Below are 21504 nucleotides of genomic sequence, written 5' to 3' on the forward strand. Positions count from 1 at the left end.
TGGTGGAGAGGAGGAAGTTACCCACTGATCCAGTGAGTCAAATTTTGCTCATTGCCAGATGCCAAACCCAGCTTCTTCCACCAGACTGCCTCCCAGATGCTAGGTACCTTTTTATGATATATCTGAAAGGACAGGTTGGGACAACAGATTTCTTCCAGGTCCTAAAGAACTGGCTTAAGAAAGCAAGAACAGAATTTCCTACAACAGAGAGGATGCTCCCCATTCTTAGGTGGGCAAATTTATTACATAAGTACACGGGAAGATAGGTAAGAAGTCCAGAACCATAAATATCTAGTTGCAGAAGCCTCTCGAGTGAGGAAAGTCCTTGTGATTTATTAAAATTATAAGCAGCACAGTCTCCCTTCGGTGGAATCTGGAGTCTGAAAACTAGGGTTCTATTGCTTCTAACAGCAAGACATGTATCTCCTCTTCAATGGAGGATGAGGAGACTGTACTAGATGTACTACTATTTCCCTTCCAGCTTTAAATTCCCTTTTGTGATCCTTGCCAGACTTGCTTTACTGGCCCTAGTGTTCCCTCCTAGCTCCTCCCCTCAGCTGCCGCGCCGGGATCCTGCACCAGAGGGCGCCGCAGGCAGGCCTAGGGCAGCGTGCGGTGGGCGGAGAGGCAGAATCAGAGGCGTCTCCAGGAGGCGCGGTGATTGGCCGCAGCAGGGGCTGAAGGGGGCCGGGATCTAGGGCGGGGTAAAGCCGAATTGCGCGGTGACGTCACGCTGGTGGGGGCGGGGCGGGCCGCGGAGCGTGTGACGCCGCGGCTGCTGCGGAGCTGGGGATTAATGGGAAAAGTTTTGGCAGGAGCCGGAGGATCCTGTGGAGCCTGCGGGACGGCGGTGGTGGCGCGAGAGGCGGCCAGGACAGGTCTGCCCCGGTCAGGGAAAACGGGTAGGCAAGCAGCAGGGGGAAGCGGCGGGGCAGCAGAGGGAAGCGAGACTGCGCTGAGACGGCCCATGGGGCCGGGGCGCAAGGCCCAGAGGGGAGTGGGGCAGGGGGAGCAGCAGGGGTCCGCGGACCGAGCAGCTGTCGCTTCCAGACGCTCGGACCCCGGCCGGTCTGCAGTGGTCCGCTGCTCTCCTGGAGTCTGGCCCCGTTGCCCCCTGTGCCCCCCAGCCCTTTGAACCTTCATCGCTCTTTGAGCTCGAACCTCAGGCCTGCCCACCCGACTCTGTGACCCCATTTGGGCCTCGTGGCTCCGTCTCCTCTCACTTCTGTGTTCGGAGAGCCAGCTCTCAGGCTCGAGGTTCTTTCCCACTTCTTAGCCTTGCCTCTCACCTCTTCCCTTCATGTCTTCTTTGGTGTCCCCAGATCCATTGCCCTCTACTCAGGGTCTCCTTGGGGATCTTCTCTCTTCCCCTCTTTATCCTTGTCGTGTGTCTTCGTCCTTCCTTGCCCTCTTAGTCTTTGCTCTCCTTTCCCATCCCTGTCCCCTCCTTTCCCCGTTTCCTGGCTCTCTCAGTATAAGGGCTCCCCGTCATCTTATTCGAGGTGTTACTAGGCTTTTTATCCCGTGTCTGCAATCCCTGTTTACCTAAGCCCCTCCTATCCTGGCTTCCCTCAGAGGCCCAGTTTTTGCCCCTCTGATTTCCTTTTTATATCAGCCCTGCCCCCTGCATTCCTGTCATCCACCTCCCCTTCTTTGCCCCTGCTTCAGGGAGAAGAATTAGTTCCACACACTACTGTGCTTTCCCTTGACCTGCATTGAGATAGCCGTAGGATGAGGGTGTTCAGCCCTTAATTGAAGTAAGAAGCTAAATGTCTGAGGTAAATAGCAGGTATGCCTGTGTTGGAGAACTTATTGAGGCATTGCATCAGGATGATGTCCAATTCGTAGACCATTCTTCTAATCTCAGCTTTAATACATCCCCTTTATGGGTCCGATGACTTCCAGGAACCCTTGGGAAGAGACTGGCGGCTGATTTGGGTGTGTGCCAGGCATAGCTGGAGGCCTTATCCAACTCTTTCCCCTTCCAGGAAACAGCTCTGTGTCTTTCCACTCTGGACATATCAAACACATTTAAATCATCGTACCTCAGTCTGTCTCTGCCCTCTCTCCCACCCTTTATCCTATGCCCCATTCCAAAGAGATAAGAGAAGTCTCCAAAAGACATGTCTCAAGGAATGCCTGTGGCCCTCAGCCTTTTTACTCCATACTGACTCCAGGACATTTTTTTCCTGTTTGAGTTTTAAATAGATTGTCAGCTCCATAGCCCTAGAGCTGGAAGGCTTCTGTCCCTTTTATTATTGCTGCTGATTTTTATTAAAGCTGCTGATTTTCCCTTGTTCATCTCTGACCCACTGAATGTGTCAGGGCCTCTGATCACTGAGCAGGTTCCCTTGAAGGTTCTATCTCCATTTTCCTTGGGAGCTTAATTTCCTGTGGATCCAGGCGGGAGGCTGACACTGAAGTTCTGTTCTCTTTGCCCAGGCATAACACTGGGATTTTAGGTTGATATCTGCCTGGGCAGTCTGTGTGGCTGCATTAGTTAGACTGTTTCAGGAATTTGAGTTGCCTCCAGTTCCAAGATCATTCTCTCTGGGGCTAGAGGGCCCACCACCTTTGTGATGTATTTGGGTATTTAACATTTCTGGGCAGAAAGTTCTTTTCAGATGCCTTCAATTTGAGCTCCTTAATTTGGTGTTGGTCCCCTAGAAAGATTGTGAGGAAATAACATATCTTCTGTTTCTGCCCAATCTGGTCTTGGAGGAGTCAGAAAATGTGACACATTCTCACGTTTGGAAATGAAGGTCTGTTGTTTTACCTGACTTTAGGTTTTTAGGTCTTCTCTTTTGAGGATGGTGCCCTCTGACTTTGAGTCAGAATTGGACACAGAATTGGCAACATTCAGAAGCTTTGGTGGGGAGCCAACTGAACCAGCTAGACCAGACTTTAAAGTTTTGGAATCCTCTTGTGCACTAACCATCTTCTATGAAGAGAATAGGATTGTGGATGCCTGAGCTAGTCTCCTCTCCACCGACCCTTGAGTCCCTCATAAGCAGCACTTGGGGGAATTTGGGCAAAATGGAACAAAAGGAGTCCCTTGTTTCTGTGAAAGACATCCTTCCAGGGTTGTAATGGGTCATTCTAATGAAGTTGAGGTTATGTTTGATGGTAATTTAGTCCAATCTCTGGCCCTTGAGCAGTTTGCTACTCTTCTGTCTTTGCCCACCTATAGTCTCCACTGAGGCAGTAGGTGAGGGCTTGAGAAGAGGTCAAGCCCAGTCCTTGTGGAGCAGCTTGGGCACCAGCAACCCTGGCCAGATAGTTTCTTACAGTTTATCCACTCTGCCTTTCTCTGAGTGAGTAGTCATAATTGTCAATTACCAAGTTCCCATCCAGTGATATTTTTATAGGGCTTGGGTCAGCCTGCTGTCTTTTTTCAATGGTGTGAGCAGACATACCTCTGACATTATTCTGTAGATGGTGTAGCCCATAAATGAGCTAAGTTTACTAAACCACTCTTGTTTGGCTGGCTTTCTCCCTGCCTCTCCACCACTACTTTCTTCCTTTGTTGATGTATGCCCCAGCCCACTCAGGAAGAATTGCCCTTCTTCAGCCTGCCAGCTCTACGTGTGGTCCCTCAGACCCTTTCCCCCAGGACCTGGTGAGAGGACACCCAGTGTTGGGTGCTGGCCTGGGAAGATAGTAGGCCTCTACTTTGGATAGACTGTGGCTGTCTTGGCTGCTCTGCAAACTGTCTTCAGGGCCTACAGGTGCTGGCATATCCTGGGACTGTGTAGCTCCTCTCTCTCAGGAAAGGTTGGATATGTTGTTTCTAAAGTCTTCAGCTGTATCCTGTCACCAAGGCCCCCCTCCTGGGGTGATCCCTGCCAGATGGGAGGCTAAATTGTGGGGCTCCTGTAGAACTACCAGAAGCCCCCCCACTGCCCAGCACTATCCATGCTGGGAACACTCTTCTTCCTATGTAGCATTTGCATGGACTTTGTCAGTCTCTTGCTTGTGTCATGTCAGAAGTTCTGTGCCTGATGGCCTTGTCTATTCCATGTTGTCCCAGATTACCCCAGTGGCTGCTTTTTGTCGATGGTTTGATGTCCCTGAGCATTTTTTCATACCTCTGGATCCAGGGGGAGGAGCTACTTGTGCAGCTGGGTTCCACAGTGTCAGAGGAGAGCTGGGCACTTGCTTGAGTCTGGCAGGGAGGAAACAGCCTCTTGCATCAGGTTTCAGACATGTGGGTCTTCTTGCTTGGAAGATAGTTCCTGGCCTTTATAACTCAGAGGCTGGTGACTGGGGTGTGACTATATAGTCTCCATGGGGCTTTGCTCAAGGAACAAGTATGACTCAGGGCATCTCCATTTATGAGCTGCCACCCATTGGGACTGTTGACCTCCAGCTCCTTCTTTACCTTGCCAGCACCTTCTGCCCCACCCTGGTACAATCAACAAAGACAGTGTCTTCTTACTTGGAAATGAGGAGACTACTTCCAAAATTGGGAAATATTTGCTGACTCGGGCTCAAAATAACATCTCAGTGTGTGTGTGAGGAACAAAGGAAGAGCCAGTTTTCCTTGCGAGCACCCTTTGAGCCTTTATTTAATTATAACACATTAGAGTTACTTTTCTGCGCCCTGGCACCTCTCAGCTAAAGACGTTGGCTTTCTTTCTGTCCTGCAGTGTTTTGTGGTGTTTTGGGCATGTACGTGGTACTCACGCAGTGGCTTCTGCTCACCAACAGATGAGGACAGATGCATCAAAGAGGTAATCACATTTCCTTCCCCCAAGTGCCTCCAACAACAAACACACACATCCCAGATTTAGGGTCCTGGCCTAGAAGATGAAGTTATTTCACTAGGGCTGAGTCCCAGATGTCAGGTGCCTGTCATATCATTTGGACTCATCACTTGAACATAGCAGGCACTTACTAAATATTATTGAATATCTGTGGCTTACTTAGTTTTGAGGGAGTATTGAGCTTTTTACCTTTATACTCACTAAAATATAAACTCCACAAGGACAGGGATTTATTTTGTTCCCTATTGTGTCTAGGACAGTGCCTGGCACAGAGAAGATGGCTAAATAAATATTTGTTGAATGAATGAATGAATGTATACACTTTCTTCTCTGCCCATATGAGTTCCAGACCACAAAGATGGTGACCATCATTCTCTTTCATTTATGCAACAAACATTTTTGAGTACCTTCTATATACTGGGCACAGTACTGGCATTTGGGAAATGACAATCGTAAAAAAAAAAATCTGTACCTGTCTCATGGGACTATAGTTTGCTGACAAGTATGGAAGCTGGGCATAATATACAGAATTATTTCTTCTGTCTCTACTGGGGTAGTGGGTCCTCACCAGAGTTTGAACAATGCTCTGGGCTTCCCATTGCTGTTTCCCTGTTCTCAGGATGCCAGGCAGGTTTTATAACTCTCAGAAGGGGAGCTCCAGAGGATTTGATGTTCATTGTCCCAACTGTTTGGGAGGCTGGCCTGTGGTGGGGTTCCCGCTGGGGGCCAGAGGAAACATGGGACTCCTTTATGATTTGTTTTAATCTCTGAAGTTCGGTAATTCCATAGCTATTTATGGGCTTCACTTCCCTTTCTCTGCCTTTAACACCCTGCGAGTTTTCCTGTTGCCAAACAGGGTGCTGAGCCCATGTGTCTGTCTGTCTGTAGGGGTTAGGTTGTTTGTGGATCTTGCAGGAAGGCCTCAGGCAGGGGCCCCTTCTGTTCTCAAACCCATACCAAGTCCTTTCCTCTGAAGGGTAAGTGAAGGAGGAAGAAGGGGGGTTGGGGAGGCTTCTGAGGTTCCCCGAGAGGAGATGGGGTAGAATTTTCCCCTGAGCAGATAGAGCTACTGAGTTGAGTTGATTCGCTTTGTCGTACGTTTAGCAGCAGCTAGCCGTAGTGGAGCAGTTGTGCATGTCCAGGGGTCAGTTGTTCAATTCATCTCTGAGCTGGGCTCCCAGTTCCAGCCAGTTTTCTTTCTTAGTTTCCCTTGGCAAAGGTGAAGTTAGAGCTTTATCAGATTTTCAGTGTTAACCTAAAAAAACTGTGGTGTTGCCATTTTAGTCTTTCCTACTGAGGCACTTTTGTGGGCAAGGTGTGGTCCTTGGCTGCCCTCATGCCCTGTGTGTTCAGCCTAGTGGGGAGAGAAGACATATGCACAAAAAGATCTTAAAAATATTGGAGAGTTGGTGAGTACTAAGAACATGGTACTGTATAAGGATACTCACTTCGGGGAACAAGTCATCATTCAGGATGGCTTTGCTCCTGAAGAAGCTAGATTTCGGATTGAGTTGTGAAGAAAGTTTGTTTATTTTGAAGGCAACTTTAGAACATTTTATTTTTAATTTTTTTTTAAATGCCAGTTTATTTGTTTTTTCATACTATATATACATAATTTTTTTAACACTTTATTCCCCCACCCCCTCGCCCCGCCACTCCCTTCAGGTAACCACTAGTCCATTGTCCATTGTCCATGTCCACGAGTCTCTGTTTGTTTGTCCTGTTCATTTGTTGCTTTTAGGTTTATAGCCCACATATGTGATATCATGTGATTTTCAACCTTTTCTGTCTGGTTTATTTCGCTTAGTATAATTATTTCGAGGTCTATCCATGTTTTTGCAAATGGCAGTATTTCATCTCTTCTAATGGCTGAGTAAAATTACATTGTATGTACGTACCACTGTTTCTTTAGCCAATCATCTGTCACTTTGGTTGCGTGGCCACTGTGAATAATGCTGCTATGAACATCAGTGTGCAAATATCTTTTCAAATATGAGTTTTTAAGTCTTTGGGGTAAATACCCAGTAGAGGGATTGCTGGATCATATGATCAGTCAATTCTTAGTTTTTTGAGGAACCTCCATACCACTTTCCATAGTAGCCACACCAATTTGCAGTCCCAACTTTAGAACACCTTAAAACAGTGATTGTCAAACTTTTTGGCCTCAAAACCCCTTTACACTCTTAAAAATAAAGCAATTTTGTTTATCAAATTAGAAATTAAAAATGAGGAAATTTTTAATTTACTGACTTATTAATTCACTTGCTATAATAAACTCATTAGATTTATCATGTGACATTTTTTCTCATAAGTGACATTTTAAATGAGAAATAGCTATTTTTCAAGACAAAAAAGATGTGAGGAGTGACATTGTTTTACATTTTTTTTCCTTTCTTTAATTCTGGCCCCGCTTCCACCCCTGACCTATGGATGTTGCCGTTTCCCTTCTTTTAAGAACTGGATCTCTCAAGGTGGGGCGTCTTCCCCCGCACACTTGTGGATACACCCAGGGCCACGCACCCGGGGTATGGTCCATGGCTCCACCTGGGGCACGAACCCAGGGCCTTCTGCATGTAAAGCAGATGTGCTAACCACTACACTATGGAGTCACCCCCTTGTTTTACATTTTTTGCTTATCTCTTTTAATATCTGGTTTAATAAGCCAGCTGATTTTTCATAACTGCTTCTATGTTCAATATTTTAAAATGTTTTATTTGAAGGATCTGAAGAAATTCCGGTTTCACATAGATATATAGTTGAGAGAGGAGTATTTTGATGTTTTTCAGATAATGCGGATATTGTTTTTTGGTATGATACCAAAACTTGACAAGTGGGTTTAACACCTTGTCAACAAACTTTTCATGCTTTACGACATTAAAATCCATTGGTCCATCTTGGACTTTGAATTGGATCTTTTACTTCGAATTGATCTTTGGTTCAGTGAGTTATAGGGATTTTCTAAATGTTGACATTTCATTTTACAACATTAGTAAATTAATTATTCGTTAATAACACCACTGATCTCATCAAAAAAAGTCTTCAAGTGTTGAGAAGCTGTCAAATTCACACTGGCGCATACAAGTTTTCTATAATTTGACTTTTCTCTTGAAAACTTGATTTTTATCATGAGTGCCATACTGTCAGGTTTTTTTCTTGAAGTGACAGTCTCATGTCATTCATTTTTAAGAAAAAGTTTATCAAATACCCAAGTCTAAATAATTATAGTTCGTTTGTTCATCTTTTCTTTCAAGTAAAATTTGTTTCATGAAAAAAATGACTGCTTTAGCTTGCAACTCAATTGCGAAAAGTCCTTTTTCTTGAGACAATCGTATAACTCCTGTTTTGTTACACAGAATATTTAAAAGACATGTACTCAAGGGTCAAGATTTAATGAAGTTAGTTTTTATTGGTTCATCTAGAACATTCGTAAGTGAAATTGGCACTTTGTCATCTTTAATTGTTCTGTGGGTTGACTGAGCTCAGCTGGGCAGCCCTCGCTTAGGGGGCTCTCATGTTGCTATAATCGAATGGAGGCTGGGATAGGAGTCATCTGAAGATTCAGCTGGGCTGAATGTCCATACCAGTTCACTCGCATGGCTAGCACTTGATGCTGGCTGTTGACTAGGGGGCCTGCATGTGGCCTCTACATGTACTTTGGGCTTCTTATAGCATGCCATTTGGATTCTGAGCAGAAACCCCAAGAGTGAGTGTACTGAGAGATCCAGCCATAAATGGGAAGGTTTCTCATGACTTAGCTTTAGAAGTCACAAAGTGTCACTTCCTCTATATTTTCTTGGTCATAGGACCTGTTCAGGTTGAGGGAGAAAACCGCAAAAGTGTGTGAATACCAAGAGGCATGGTTAATTGAGGGGGAGAGAGGCCTCCTTGGAGACCAGCTACTACTTTTTAGCATCCCTTATGTGAGATAACCTGATCTGCATATGAATACTTCTAGGAGAAAAGTACATCTTCTCATGATTTCTATTCCTGGAAACCATTGTTAAGAAATTTGTAGTAGGTTGATAGAGGCTATTGAATGCTAGGTGAAGGAATTTTCACTTTATGTTCTTTGGGTCATTGACGGGTTTGAAGCAAGGAGTGTTTGCCTTAATATTGTAAAAGGGTAAATTGAATGGAGAAAGAATGGAGGTAGAGAGGTTAGGTAGGAGATTTCTGCAGTTATTTAAATGTAAGGTGATTTTGATCTATCTGTCACACAGATTGGGTACTCAGAGCAGGGGCGGGGTAGCACCTCTACCTCCAACCCTTGTTGTTTAGGGATACTGATATACAGGAGAGATTAAAGGGTTCACAAAAATTAAAAGGCAACTCAATTTAGGTTTTATTGTCAAGGCACATTTAAAAGTTAATCACAATTTATTAAAAAGGAAATAATAGAGTTTCCAGTAATACTACTAACAATGTTTCAAATACACTTTAAGTTCAATATCATAGACCATTAGAAAGTGAGAAAAAGAAAGAAGGTGATAGGGAGAAAGATAAAGAGGGAAAGAAGGGTGTCAGGTGAAAAGAGCATAAAGAATTTGAAGGAGGATGACATTGGAGGAACTGCTTGAGACTAAGAGATGGTTCTGCATGAACTACAGTGTTAACAAAAAGTTGGCTCTTCTCTGGTTCCCTGGGGCCCTGGATCCAGTATTGGTTTAAATTTGATTCTAATTCCATCTTCCCCTCCACTCTTCTTCCATTCATTCAGTGGGTATTTTTGGGGTACCTGCTACGCGCTAGGCACTGTTTTTAGCACCTCCTGTCCTTGCCCTGTCTCTCTATAGCTCTTTCTGTCTGTGAAGAGACCGTGGGACGAGCTGGAGTGGATTTGGTGTTGGGCAAACCTGGATATGACACTTAGCTCTAGTGCGTGGAGTTAAGACTTCATGATGAAAATGAACCTCCGTAAGTGTTGGTTTGTTCCATTTCTGCTTAGCTAGGTTCTGAGTTAGGACTTTCTGAACCAGTTTCTTCCCTAATTTACAGGCTACGGTACTAGGAGCCCAGCCTCAGAATGAGGAGTCTTCATTTTCTGTTGAAAAGTGTTGGCATTCTGGGCAGTGCATTGCAGCACCCCTTCTTTTTATTTTTAGCCCAATCTTCATAGCCTTACTTTACCCAGCCTTGTCGTCATCTCAGCAGCAGCTCTCCTGGGACCATTACCAAATTCTCCACAGCTAATAGTGACACAGCTTTGAAAGTGTTCTCTCATGAGGAGGATACAGAAGGGGGATGCTCCAGGGTATCTTAAGAAAACCACCTCATGCTTAAGTTCATTTCTATATTATTATACTAATAGATATTTTAAAACAGATTTTCATTGCTTTTGTTTGTGATCTGCTCTAATTCCTTGTTCCTTATCTTATTACTGCTTTTGGCACTTCCCTCATGCAAGAGTTATAACTTCAGAGGCACAGAGTTGTTTGGCTACCACTCTGATGGAAGTACCAGCAAACTTTGCTCTCCCAATGGCAGCATTGGCCAAGCAGGCTGCCCTGCATACACAACGATCTGCAGGGCCACTCTCTCCTCACAAACAGGTCATCCTTGAATTTACCAGAACCTAGAGTGCTGTTCACTATTGCCTTTTCCAAATAAGCAAACAAGGTGTGCTTTTCCTTAATTTCCCTTAATTGCCTGACGCATTTCCTTATTTGCAATTCTCACTTTACTTTCTTTGCCTCTAGTTCCATTTTCTCTAGCGCAGGGTTTCTCAGCCTCAGCACTACAGCCATTTTGGGCTGGGTAATTCTCTGTTGTGTGGGCTTTCTGTGTATTGTAGGATATTTAACGTCATCCCTGGTTTCTACCCACTAGATGCTGATAGCCCTACTCCCACAGCTGTGAAAACCAAGAATGTCTGCAGACATTGCCACAGGTCCCCTAGTGGGCAGAATCACCCCTGGTGAATATGAACCACTGATCTATCATTTCTCCCACTATATATTTCTAGCTAGCTGGGTCCACTGGTGAACATTTTATCAATAAAAACAGTAGGATAAACATATAGTTCTTACATTGGAAATCAGTCATCTCACTGAGCCCTTGAGAGTTTGGGGGGTGGGGTGAAATGGTTCACAATGAGAAGCATGTTCCAGCTGAGTAAGAAACCATGTGGTGCCTACACAACAGAGGAACAGTGTCTGAGGTGTAAAGCCATCTCTTGTAGTGGTTGTATTTCTCCAAGTCTTTTAGTGTCTGGGCAGAAGCCACCTTCCTGTAGCTCCCAGAGATGCCATGTAGGGCAGAGCTGGTAACATGTGGCATGTGGACTGTCATTAACCTGACAGTTCTTGGTGTCAGACATTACCAGCTGATCTAGCTCTGTCATCACAGCAGTCTTTCTCTACCCTTCTCTTCTAAGGAGGCCCTTCAAGAACTAAAATGCACAGTTCCATTAAATTAATGTTCTACCCCCCAGCTAATAGCAAGCGATTGCAACAAAAGGAAGACCCTGGCCAGGGATGCTGCCAAGACTCCCGATCTGACTCTTTTTTTCACGTAGACTAGAGGTTTGAACTACGTTTTTTTCCAGCTCTCGGAGTTTGTCTCTTCTGTAGTGGTATACTGGGTAATAGTCCCCAAGGATAACCAGGCTGTAAACACTGGTGCCTGTGGATGCTACCTTCTCTGGCAAAATAGACTTTGCAGATGCTATTAAATTACGAATCTTGAGATGGGAGATTATCCTGGATTATCTGAGTGGGCCCTAAGTGCAATCACAAGTGTCCTTTCAAAGGGCGATTTGTTATAGAAGGCAGTGTGACTACAGCAAGATGCTACAGTGCTGGCTCCGAAGATGGAGCCAAAGGGAGGCAAGGAATGCAGCTCTAGAAGCTGGAAAAGGCAAGGAAACAAATGCTCCCCTAGAACTTTTGGAGAAAGCAAGGCCCTGCCAATACCTTGATTTTGGCCCAGTGAAACTAATTTTGGATTTTTGACCTCCAGAACTGTAAGAGAATACATAAATTTTGTTTAAGCCACTAAGTCTGTGGTAATTTGTTACAGTGGCAGCAGGAAACTACTACCGGGCTCATCCACCTCTAGGCATGAGTGGTGACTGGCTGATCCTTGTTCTTATTTTATGGCCGATTAGAGCATCCCTTTCATGATAGTTAGAGATCTAGGTTCATCCTCTTTCCAGAACGATATTTGAGACAATATGCTCTCAGAGTAACCTTTTAGGGACTTCTTGGGAGCCAAAGAGAAGTCCTTAGATAGTATCTGAGCCTTGCTTTTGGAACTCACCCTACATCTTCAGTTAGGTCAATAATAAAGGACTTCTTTCAGACTGTTAAGGATCCAGTATTGGTTTAAATTTAACTAATTCCGTCTTCCCCTCCACTCTTCTTCTTTCAGTTCATTCAGTGGGTATTTATCAGGTACTTTCTATGTGCTAGGCACTATTCTAGGCACTGGGGATGGAGTGAACAACATAGATATCTCCTGTTCTCACAATAGTTGTGGCGGGAGGCACAGAAGGGAGCCAGAATTAAGTAAATAGCATGACATGGTGATAAGTGCTATGTCAAAAAATAAAGCAGGAAAGAGGTAGTGGCAGTTTTAAATAGAGGGCTTTGGGACAGCCCCACTGAGAATATATTTGAGCTGAAAGAGGAGACTGGGCCATGTGTGGGACGAGTTCTTCAGGCAGAGGTAAGCAAGTACAAATACCCTGAGGCAGGAACATGGCTGGTGTGTTTGAGGAATGGAGGCCAGTGTGGGTGGAGCAGAGCAGGGGAGGAGGAGAATAGTAGATGAGATCAGAGATGTGACTGGGGGCCAGCTCACAAGTGACCCTGAAATACTATAAAATCTCTTACTGCATGTGGCCCTTTTTCTCTTCATTCCTCTCTTCCCATACTACCTCTTGGTCTTTGTGCCTGTGTTCCTCAGTTCTTTCCATAGAATATTTGTCACATCATAACTAGGGAATAATATCAGCAGGTAAATATAGTCAACTTAGAATATTAAAAATGGGGGAAAAAATCCTCCTCTTTGTGACTAATAAAAACAGTTCCCCTGTCAGTGGTGGTGTGGGGAGCTGTGTACTTAGAAGTGCAGGTTGGCCGCTTTCACCAGGCAGTTCTGGGGTGCTCTCGGAGGGTCCCACTTCCATCACCCATTTTAGCCCCATGAGGGCCTCCAAGCCTGCCACTCTTTCCACTTCACCCCTCCTGGTCTACCCAGTGTGGGTCCTGCAGTAATAGTTGAGCTGAAAGAGGAGACTGAGCCACGTGTGAGAAGAGTTCTTCAGGTAGAGGCCCACCTGAAATACTCTCTTAAACCTAAAATACTTTTCTTAACAGCTCCCTCAGCTACCTGTACTTCCCTCCCAGGAGCGGTACCACAGCCTGTCTTCTTCCTTGTTACTCAAGCCAGGGGCCTGGGGGCTGCCAAAGGAAGAGAACGAAGCACACAAGCTGGTGCCACTACACAGTTATGGTTGTTACCTGGGTCCTCAGCACTCACTCCATCCCCACCCCCCACGTCCCTGAGCACTCATTCTCCCATTCCATTGGAGTGGCCATGTCCAACTTCAGGACTCTGCCTCCTGTAGGTCCTCACAGTGTTGCTTGAGTTCCTGAGACTCAGATCCCAAAAGGTCAAGTAAACTCAGCTTGAAAAGTCACTCTCTCCCTGGATAGTGATCCTGTGACAGTTCTGGAGCTATGGCAACTTTCCAGAATGACAGTGTGTCAGTAGTCCATGGTAAGCTTCGTCGTCATCTGGGAGCCAGCACAAATTGTCTCTGTGGATTAAGTTCGCCATGCCTGTGACCCCGATTTTATAGTCCTACGAGACTGCCCAGAACCTACTTTTAATAATGGCACCAGATAGAGTGTCATTGAAAAAATAAAAAATCATCGGTAATAAATATATTATTAAAAACTAAAATATCTTTAGGAATAAGCAAATTGACCTAAAGTAATTTATATCTCCCAAATGAAGATCACCAGGTTATTCTCAAATTGCAGAATGCTTCCTATAAAAATGGCGTCAATCCAGCCTTATTTATATTCTGTTACAGTGTCTGATTCTTATGACTTTCTTTATGGCATTTTAATACCCCAGTATATTTACAACATTTCCTCAGAATTTGCCTTTTGTATCTTTATAGTGTGTCACCTTTTAAAAAAATATTTAGTCTCTTTTCTAGCCCATTCCCTGACCCAGTAAGCACATCCGTACTCAGGCCAAGGCCTGCCTCTGTCCCCTGCAAGCCTGGGGTAGACTTGTCTTTTCCCGCACTAGCAGGACCATCTGTATGTGTTTCACTTTTGTACCCCCACTCTGGGCAACTTGTATATAACCTCTCGTGATCTTGGTTCTAGCACTCCCAGAACTTCTGCCCATACACTGCTTTCTCTCAGTGAACTGTAGCCTGAACCTTGCCCTCCTTTCTGCTTTCTACTTCTATGAGGAAGAACTGGTTTGTCCATCTGATGTTCTCTATGAGTCAGAGACCTTGTTGTGTCTCAAGGAAGCAGCTTACAGTGCACGGTCACGTCCTCAGTCCTGATGGGTGAGATAGATCAGAGATTATCTCCCTAGAAATTGACTCCTTAATGGGCAAGTGCCTTGTACAGAGATGTTCGCCAAGCATTTGTTGGGTGGAAGGGTGACTGGATGGGCAGCCCAAGTGGGTTTCTTCCCACAGAATGGCCCTGACATTAGCCTATACCAGAGCCCTGTCTGGGAAGTCATTTCATGGGGCAACATTCAGACATTCATAGAAGGAAACTTAAGCTGGCATGTTCACTCTAGGACCCTTTTCCCAGTTGTTGCCCCTCCCTTAGTTGAAGCTCAGTGGAGACAACTGAGATTTTTGATTTTGGCAGAGTCTTTCCCCATTGCCTCCTTCTCCCCACTTCCTCCACTTCAGGTCTGGTCTGGGAGGCTCCTTTCTCACTCTGGCTTGGCACTTACCATGGTACATTATGGTGAAATTATTGCCTGCATTCTAGGCTCTGTTATTGGACTGTGAGTTTATCAAGAGCTGGGCTCACCTGTGTCTAATCTGCTTTCCATTCCCAGCAGAAGCCAGTAGATACTAAGTAGAATATGGCTCTTATGTGTCGAATACACTGTGCTATTCATTTTACATGTGTTGCCTTGTTTAATCCACACAACCCTGAGAAGTAGAAATCATTGTATCCCTTTTATAGATAAGGATGCCGAGGCTCAGAGTGGTTAGGAAAGTTACCTAAAGATGCACAGCTAATTAATAGTACAACAGAGATTTGAACCCAAGTGATTAAAGCCTGTGTCTTTGATCACTACAAAGCAGGGACTCTCCACAGAGCTATAGCTGGCTGAATTTAATTTTTCCAGTTTAGAAAGTACCTGCATGACCGGCCAGACTGGAGTTGGCTTCAGGGAACACTCCCTGCTTTTGAGCACAGCAGAGTCTCTTCTTGCTCACCGAGCAGAAGCAAAATGTTGGCAGGCTTTGGGCCCCCTGCAGAGTCTCATTCCAGGTCAATGGGCAGAGGAGCCCCTGAAAATGGCAGTGCTTAGCAGCTCCCTGGATCTGTTCCAAAGCAGCAAGCAGCCTTCTAGAACCATAAAGCATAAACAGCAAATTGGTGGGCCAGGCATGTAAGGTAGGAGGGACTCATAGGAGAAAAGAAACAATCTATGCTTCAAGTGGTTAATCAGTCTGTTTCAGTCTGATGAAAGAAGAAAAGAAAGAGAAGATGGTCCAGATGTGCACATATGGAGAGAAGGAAGGAAGGGAATTTGCCTTTTTCAAATTCTCCCTTGAGCCACACTTCACCCCATGGATTAGCTCACTCACCCTTACACCAGCATGCAAAGTGGGTATTGGTCTACTCGCTTAGCAGGTGAGGAGGAGTAGGATTACAGAGATTCAGCAATTTGCCCAAGTCACGCAACTGAGTAACAGAGCTGGGGTTTGAGCCCTTTGGAGTCCCTGTTCTCAGTTCAGTAACCCTGCTGTTCTTGCTCATGTCATCTTAGCCTGTGCTTTCCAGTCAAGTGCAAATGTGTGCAAGTATGCACCCACAGGCTGTGAGCAGAGGCCAAAGGGTTCTTGGTAACTGTCCTGCTTAGCAATACAGGCCCTACCTAAACCAGCAGGATTTACTGGGCTCAAACCAGCAGTTTCTCTTTTTTTTCCTTTCTTGCACCTTACCATCCCTGGTTTATTTTTAGAGAGGTGTATTTATTTCTGCTCCCACTTCCTGGCTGGAGGCAGGTGATGGGGTGAGCGAAGATATTGGGAATCAGAAGAGGTAGGTATAGGTGGCATCTCAGTGGTGGCCGTGGCCAAATTCTGAGGACTGTGCTTACCTGCCTGTCTTGATGGCCCATCCTCAGGCCAGCTGTAGGCCCAGAGGATCCTGGACAGAAGGATGTCACAGTCCATTTCTTTGGCTTTTCAGAAGGGAATTAGCTTTACCCTGGAGCAGAATAGGAAGTAGCAGGTAGCAATCTTTGCATTTCTAGCTCCCTGGCTATTTCTGAGGATAAGGACTTTGAGGGAATATGGAATAGTTTTTAAGAATCAGTCTGTGTGGGACTAAGTTCTGACTCTGCTAGTGGCCTTGGACAAGTAGCTTTATCCCTTGACAGCTTCCTCATCTGTGAGGGGAGAGAGATAGCTATAGATCTTACCTCTCAGAGATAACTTGAAGATTAAAAGAGCTCATACACATAAAGGCACAGAGAAGGTGCTCTTTGAGTGTTGATTTATTATTAGCATATCTCTGAACCCCTGGCACCCAGCACCATAGATAGATGCCAGTAAATGTTGGTGAGACTGAACAGAACTTCAAGATTAGTTGTCTTCCTCTTTGTATCTGAAAGTTGGCTGGAGCAGGTGTTGACTTTAGTCAGTGATTGCCTAAAGAAGCTCACAGTGTAATTCCCATGGTAGCTGCCTGCAATCCACCCCTGCGAGTCCCTACCTGAGCCCTGGGGGAGGCAGCTAGGTCAGGTGAGGAATTTTCCAACCTCAGAATGTCAGTAGCCCCTAGACCTTCCTTTTGCTTTTTCACCTTTCTGAGGCTCTGGCTTTTGGATATGAGCTCTGGAAGGGTCAGAGCCTGTCCCATGGTTATAAATACTGTCAGGTGGTTCTGGGTGGTTGGGCCTGAGGTTTTCGAAGAAGGGCTTGCCTCTGGCAAGCTATTTATCTAGCTAGTAACAGTGAAAGACACCTTCGGAAACTTGTATTTGGGGGCGTAGAAATTAATCAGATGCCACCAATGTCCAGGATTGTGGGAATTTAGAAAACTCTTTTCTAGGATGTGGAGGTGGCACTTGGGCTACCTTTTAATTTATTTTAAAAATGTTTTAATTACACAAATAAAACTTATTTTATATAGACAATTAGAAAATATAGATAAGCACCAAGAAGAAATTAAAAGTCATACATAATCATGCCATCCATAAGTGAACGCTTTTGGTCTATGTTCTTTCAGATTTTACCATGATTGTATGTACCTATTTTTCCTTTCAAAAATGGAATATCGCTTAACATTGTTTTGTGACTTCCCTTTCCTATTTTTCAGATGATTTCTTTTTGTCTCTGTTTGAGCTTTGACCTTCCCTGCTATTTATGAGTGAGCAAAGACAAGCATTTTACCCTAAGGGAGGCATTTGAGAAGCACCCGCTGGTTGTTCATTGCTGTAATCACTTAAAGAGTGGAGGACAGAGAGGTACATGGAGTCTGTCTGCCTCTCTTCAGCCATTTTTCTCCCTCTCCCCTCCCTATTTCCCCAAATCTAGTCTCCCTACCCACCCTCTGTCATTTTTTTCCCTTCCATACAAACTTGGAAAAGTGATACCACCTACAGTATGAAGGTTTCTTTTCATAGCTTTGAGAGAGAAACTTCTCAGGAGCTCAGAAAAAGGGTGCACAGAGAGGAGATAAGAAGGGCCTCACTCCTAGGCTGGGGATGGGATCTTGGAATGAATGACAGAGAGCAGGGCCTGGATCCTTGGCTCTGTCTTGAAGCAGTGAGAAGAAACTGGATGATAGGTTGGGGGGTCAGGGCAGGTGGCTGTGGGGATTTCTTGCTGAGATGGCAAGCAAGCTGGCCAGGAAGAAGCCTGGAGAATAAGGGGCCCAGATGTGGGCCAGAAAAGGGGGAGAAGGAAATGTCTTGGTGAGACATACTCCTCCATGAGACCCTATTCTTTCTTCACCTGGCAGTGCCCAGGCCAGGTGGTTTGACAAGTCTGGTATACCCAGTCATCATGCCTTACCGACACCTGTATGCCAGCAGCTGCTCTCTGACATTCCCATGGATACTAGGTGGGGATCTGAGCATAGTAGTCAGGCATGAGGAAGATGTTCCCAGCATCCTCAGTATTCACAGTTAAGATTCCATTCTAGAAAAACAACTCAGAGCCAGGGAGAAAATTGAAGATAGGCATTCTGGGAGGAACAAGCTATGCCTCCCCTTTACTTCTTGCAGAATAAAGGGAGGCTCTTGCAGTAGTGAGAAAAAGGCCTATCTGAGCCCTGAGGATAATTTAAGACTTGGTATCTTTGTCTGGTCTGCACACAGGCTGGTGTTGCACGATGGGGCCAGGGATGATTTCCGTAAGATGTGTGTTCCTGTGCACCTGACAGGATCAATTTTGTTTTCCTGTGGATCCTGGTCCTTGCCAGACCTGACAGATAACCTTAGCGCTGCAGAGCAGGGTAACTTCCTGTGTGGCTCAAAGCCTGTACTGCTCCTCTCCCTTTCTCCCTTCCTCCACTCCAGAGCTATAATTAAGTTCCTATGTGAAACAATATCCCTCAGCTGACACACGCTTGTAACCACAGTTCTGATCATTGGGCAGCTCAGCTGGGGTGACTCCTGGGGCTGGTGTCTCATCAGCCTCCAGATGGTCTTGGGTAGGTTGGAGTAGGTGGTGGGGATCTGCCAGAAGAGGGGTGGGTGCAGTGAAGCACACAGGACTTGCTCAAGAGTCAGAAAGTGGGAAGTCTTAGGGGACATAGAGGGCTGGCAAGCAGCCTAGAGTGCCAGGGGACACAAAGGGGGAGGAGACAGACAGGCAGCCTTGCAGGGTGGTAGGGCCTGGACAGGGACAAACTTCTGAATCACTGAGCCATAAGGCTGAATGTGATCAGTTTATTTTGTTTTCTAGTCTATATATTTCTGTAGCATTTTAGAATTGAGATATACTTCACATAACATAAAATTCACAATTTAAAAGTATATACTTCAGTGATTATTAGTATATTTATTGTGTTGTAAAACCATTGCCACTATCTAATTCTGGAACATTTCCATCACCCCCAAAACAAACCCTGTACCTCTTTAATAGTTAGACCTAAAACCACCCTTCCTTCATTCGTTCCCTGGCAACCTACTAGACTTCTGTATGGATTTTCCTATTGGACATTTCATATAAACGGAATCATATAATATGTGACCTTTTGTGCCTGGTTTCTTTCACCTATGTTGTAGTATGTAATGGTACTTCATTCTTTTTTATGGCTGCTGAATAATATTCCATTGTATGGTAATACCACCTTTTGTTTATCCATTTATCAGTTGATGGACATTTGGGTTATTTTCATTTTTTGCCTGCTGTGAACATTCATTTACAGCCTTTTGTGTGGACATAAGTTTAAGTTCTTTTGGGAATATAACTAGGAGTAGAATTGCTGGGTCATATGATAACTGTGTTTAACATTTTGAGGAACTACCAAACTGTTTTCCAAAATGGCTATGCCGTGTTTTCACTCATGCACTCATTTATTTATTTAACTATTTGTTTGTTTGTTATATTTATTGGCTATTATTTTAATTGTAAAATATGAATAACATAAAATTTACCATTTTAACCATATTATAAGTGTACACATAGTTCGTTGGCCCTAAATACATTACATTGTTGTGTAACTATCACCACCACTCATCTCCAGAACTATTTTTTATCTTGCAAACATGAAACTCTGTTTCCATAAAACAGCAACTCCCCCAAGCCCCTGGCAACAGCCATCATTCTACTTTGTTGCTATGAGTTTGACAACTCTAAGTACGGTCCTATGGAGTGCAGTTAAGCAGTATTCGTTCCTTTGTGACTGGTTTATGTTACTCAACACAATGTCTTAAAGGTTCATCCATGTTGTAACATATGTCAGAGTTTTTTTTTAAAGCTGAATAATATTCCATTGCATGTATATACCATACTTTCTTTATCCATTCGTCTCTTGCTTTCACCTTTTGGCAGTTGCGAATGTGCTGCTATGAACATGGATGTACAAATATCTGCTCGTGCCCCTTCTTTCACTTCTTTTTGTCATATACCCAGAAGTAAAGTTACTAGGTCATATGGTAATTCTATTTTTAATTTTTTAAGGAACCACCATCCTGTTTTCCGTAGCGGCCACACCATGTTACATCCCACCAGCAGTGTACAAGAGTTCCCATGCCCTCACACTCTTGATTAATAGTTTCAGTATAGAATCCTTATAATTTTGAGATCACTGCTCTATGTTTCAATATGAATTATGAACTCAGTTGGATTCTAGGTCCTTTGTAAGTAGTCTGTTTTTTCCTCTCTAAGGATGTAAGATATTTTTTTTTGTTCTTGGAGTTCAGGCATATCACAAGGATATATATAGCTCTTTGTCTTCTTTCCTTAATTCCTTCGGGGCCCTCAATTGCTGAAGACAGTCTTTTGGGATCTCCAGGAAATATTTTACTGTTTGTTTTCCTTGAATGTTACTATCCTCTGCTTCTGGACTTCTTAATTAATTGCTAGTGTGTAGAAATATGATCGATTTTATAAAGTATTGATTTTGTATCTTTCAACCTTGCTAAATTTATTTATTCTAATAGTTTTTTTAGTGGACTTATGATTTGTTATAAGGTCATGTCATCTGTTAATAGAAATAGTTTTACTTTTTATATCCAATCCTGATAATTTTATTTCTGTTTCTCACCTAATTGCCCTGGCTAGAATCTCTAGTACAGCATGAGAAGAAGTGGTGAGAGTAGACATCCTTGTCTTGTTCCTGACCTTAGGGGGAAAGCTTTCAGTCTTTCAGATTTATTTATTTCGAATAGATAATTCTTGACATGCTACAAAATTCAGAAGGTAGTCCCTCTTTTTCTCCCTTATCTCAGCTGCCCAGTCCCCGCTCATGGAGGCAGCCCTCATAGCCACCTTCATTTATACCCATATCAGTTATTACATTATTACTTTTCCAAGCAGGTGGCTATCTGCTATACTCACTGGTCTGCCCCTTGTTTTATGTGTTGTTTCTTGTCCATCTTTGCATACCAGCACACATGGAGCTGCTTTTACACTGCCCCCACGTCTGTTATATAGATGCGCCATTCCCTTATTTATTGATGGATGAGCAGATGATTTCCAGTCTTTGGCTGTAATGAATAACCTAGATGTGTGTCATTTCACACACAAGCAGATTAATAATGATATAGTGTGGCAGATGCAGTGATGGAAATATGTATGGGAATACTGTGAAGAGGAGCCAAAGGCTTCCAGAGGAGGGTGGTTGATGGAGCCTTAAGAAAGGCTCAGGGTAAGCACTGGCATGTGAGGTGGGCCTTGCAGGGCAGAATTGCTCCTGGCGGAGATGTCATGGGAAGAGCATTTAGAGTAAAGAAGCTCAGATGAGATTGGAGAAATTAAAAATATTAGTTGTCTATTGCTTCATAACAAATTACCCCAAAGTTAGTGGCTTAAAACAACATTTATGATCTCGCCATT

The 21504-nt window shown here is 44.3% G+C and overlaps 1 protein-coding gene across 4 annotated transcripts in view; it reads left to right on the plus strand.

The window, feature by feature from the left end:
* Positions 1 to 756: 756 nt before the first annotated feature.
* PPARD (peroxisome proliferator activated receptor delta) overlaps positions 757 to 21504 on the plus strand; it is a 72593-nt gene continuing 51845 nt past the window's right edge. For 2 of the 4 annotated variants that reach the window (XM_036239138.1, XM_016146900.2), the window contains exons 1-2: positions 757 to 902; positions 4650 to 4733. The gene's annotated coding sequence lies outside the window, so the exon portion shown is untranslated. The remainder of the gene's footprint in view (positions 903 to 4649; positions 4734 to 21504) is intronic. The other 2 variants (XM_016146904.2, XM_016146905.2) reach the window with 2 other exon arrangements.

The sequence above is a fragment of the Rousettus aegyptiacus genome, unplaced genomic scaffold (genome assembly GCF_014176215.1).
Source record: "Rousettus aegyptiacus isolate mRouAeg1 unplaced genomic scaffold, mRouAeg1.p scaffold_m13_p_1, whole genome shotgun sequence".
NCBI lineage: Eukaryota > Metazoa > Chordata > Mammalia > Chiroptera > Pteropodidae > Rousettus > Rousettus aegyptiacus.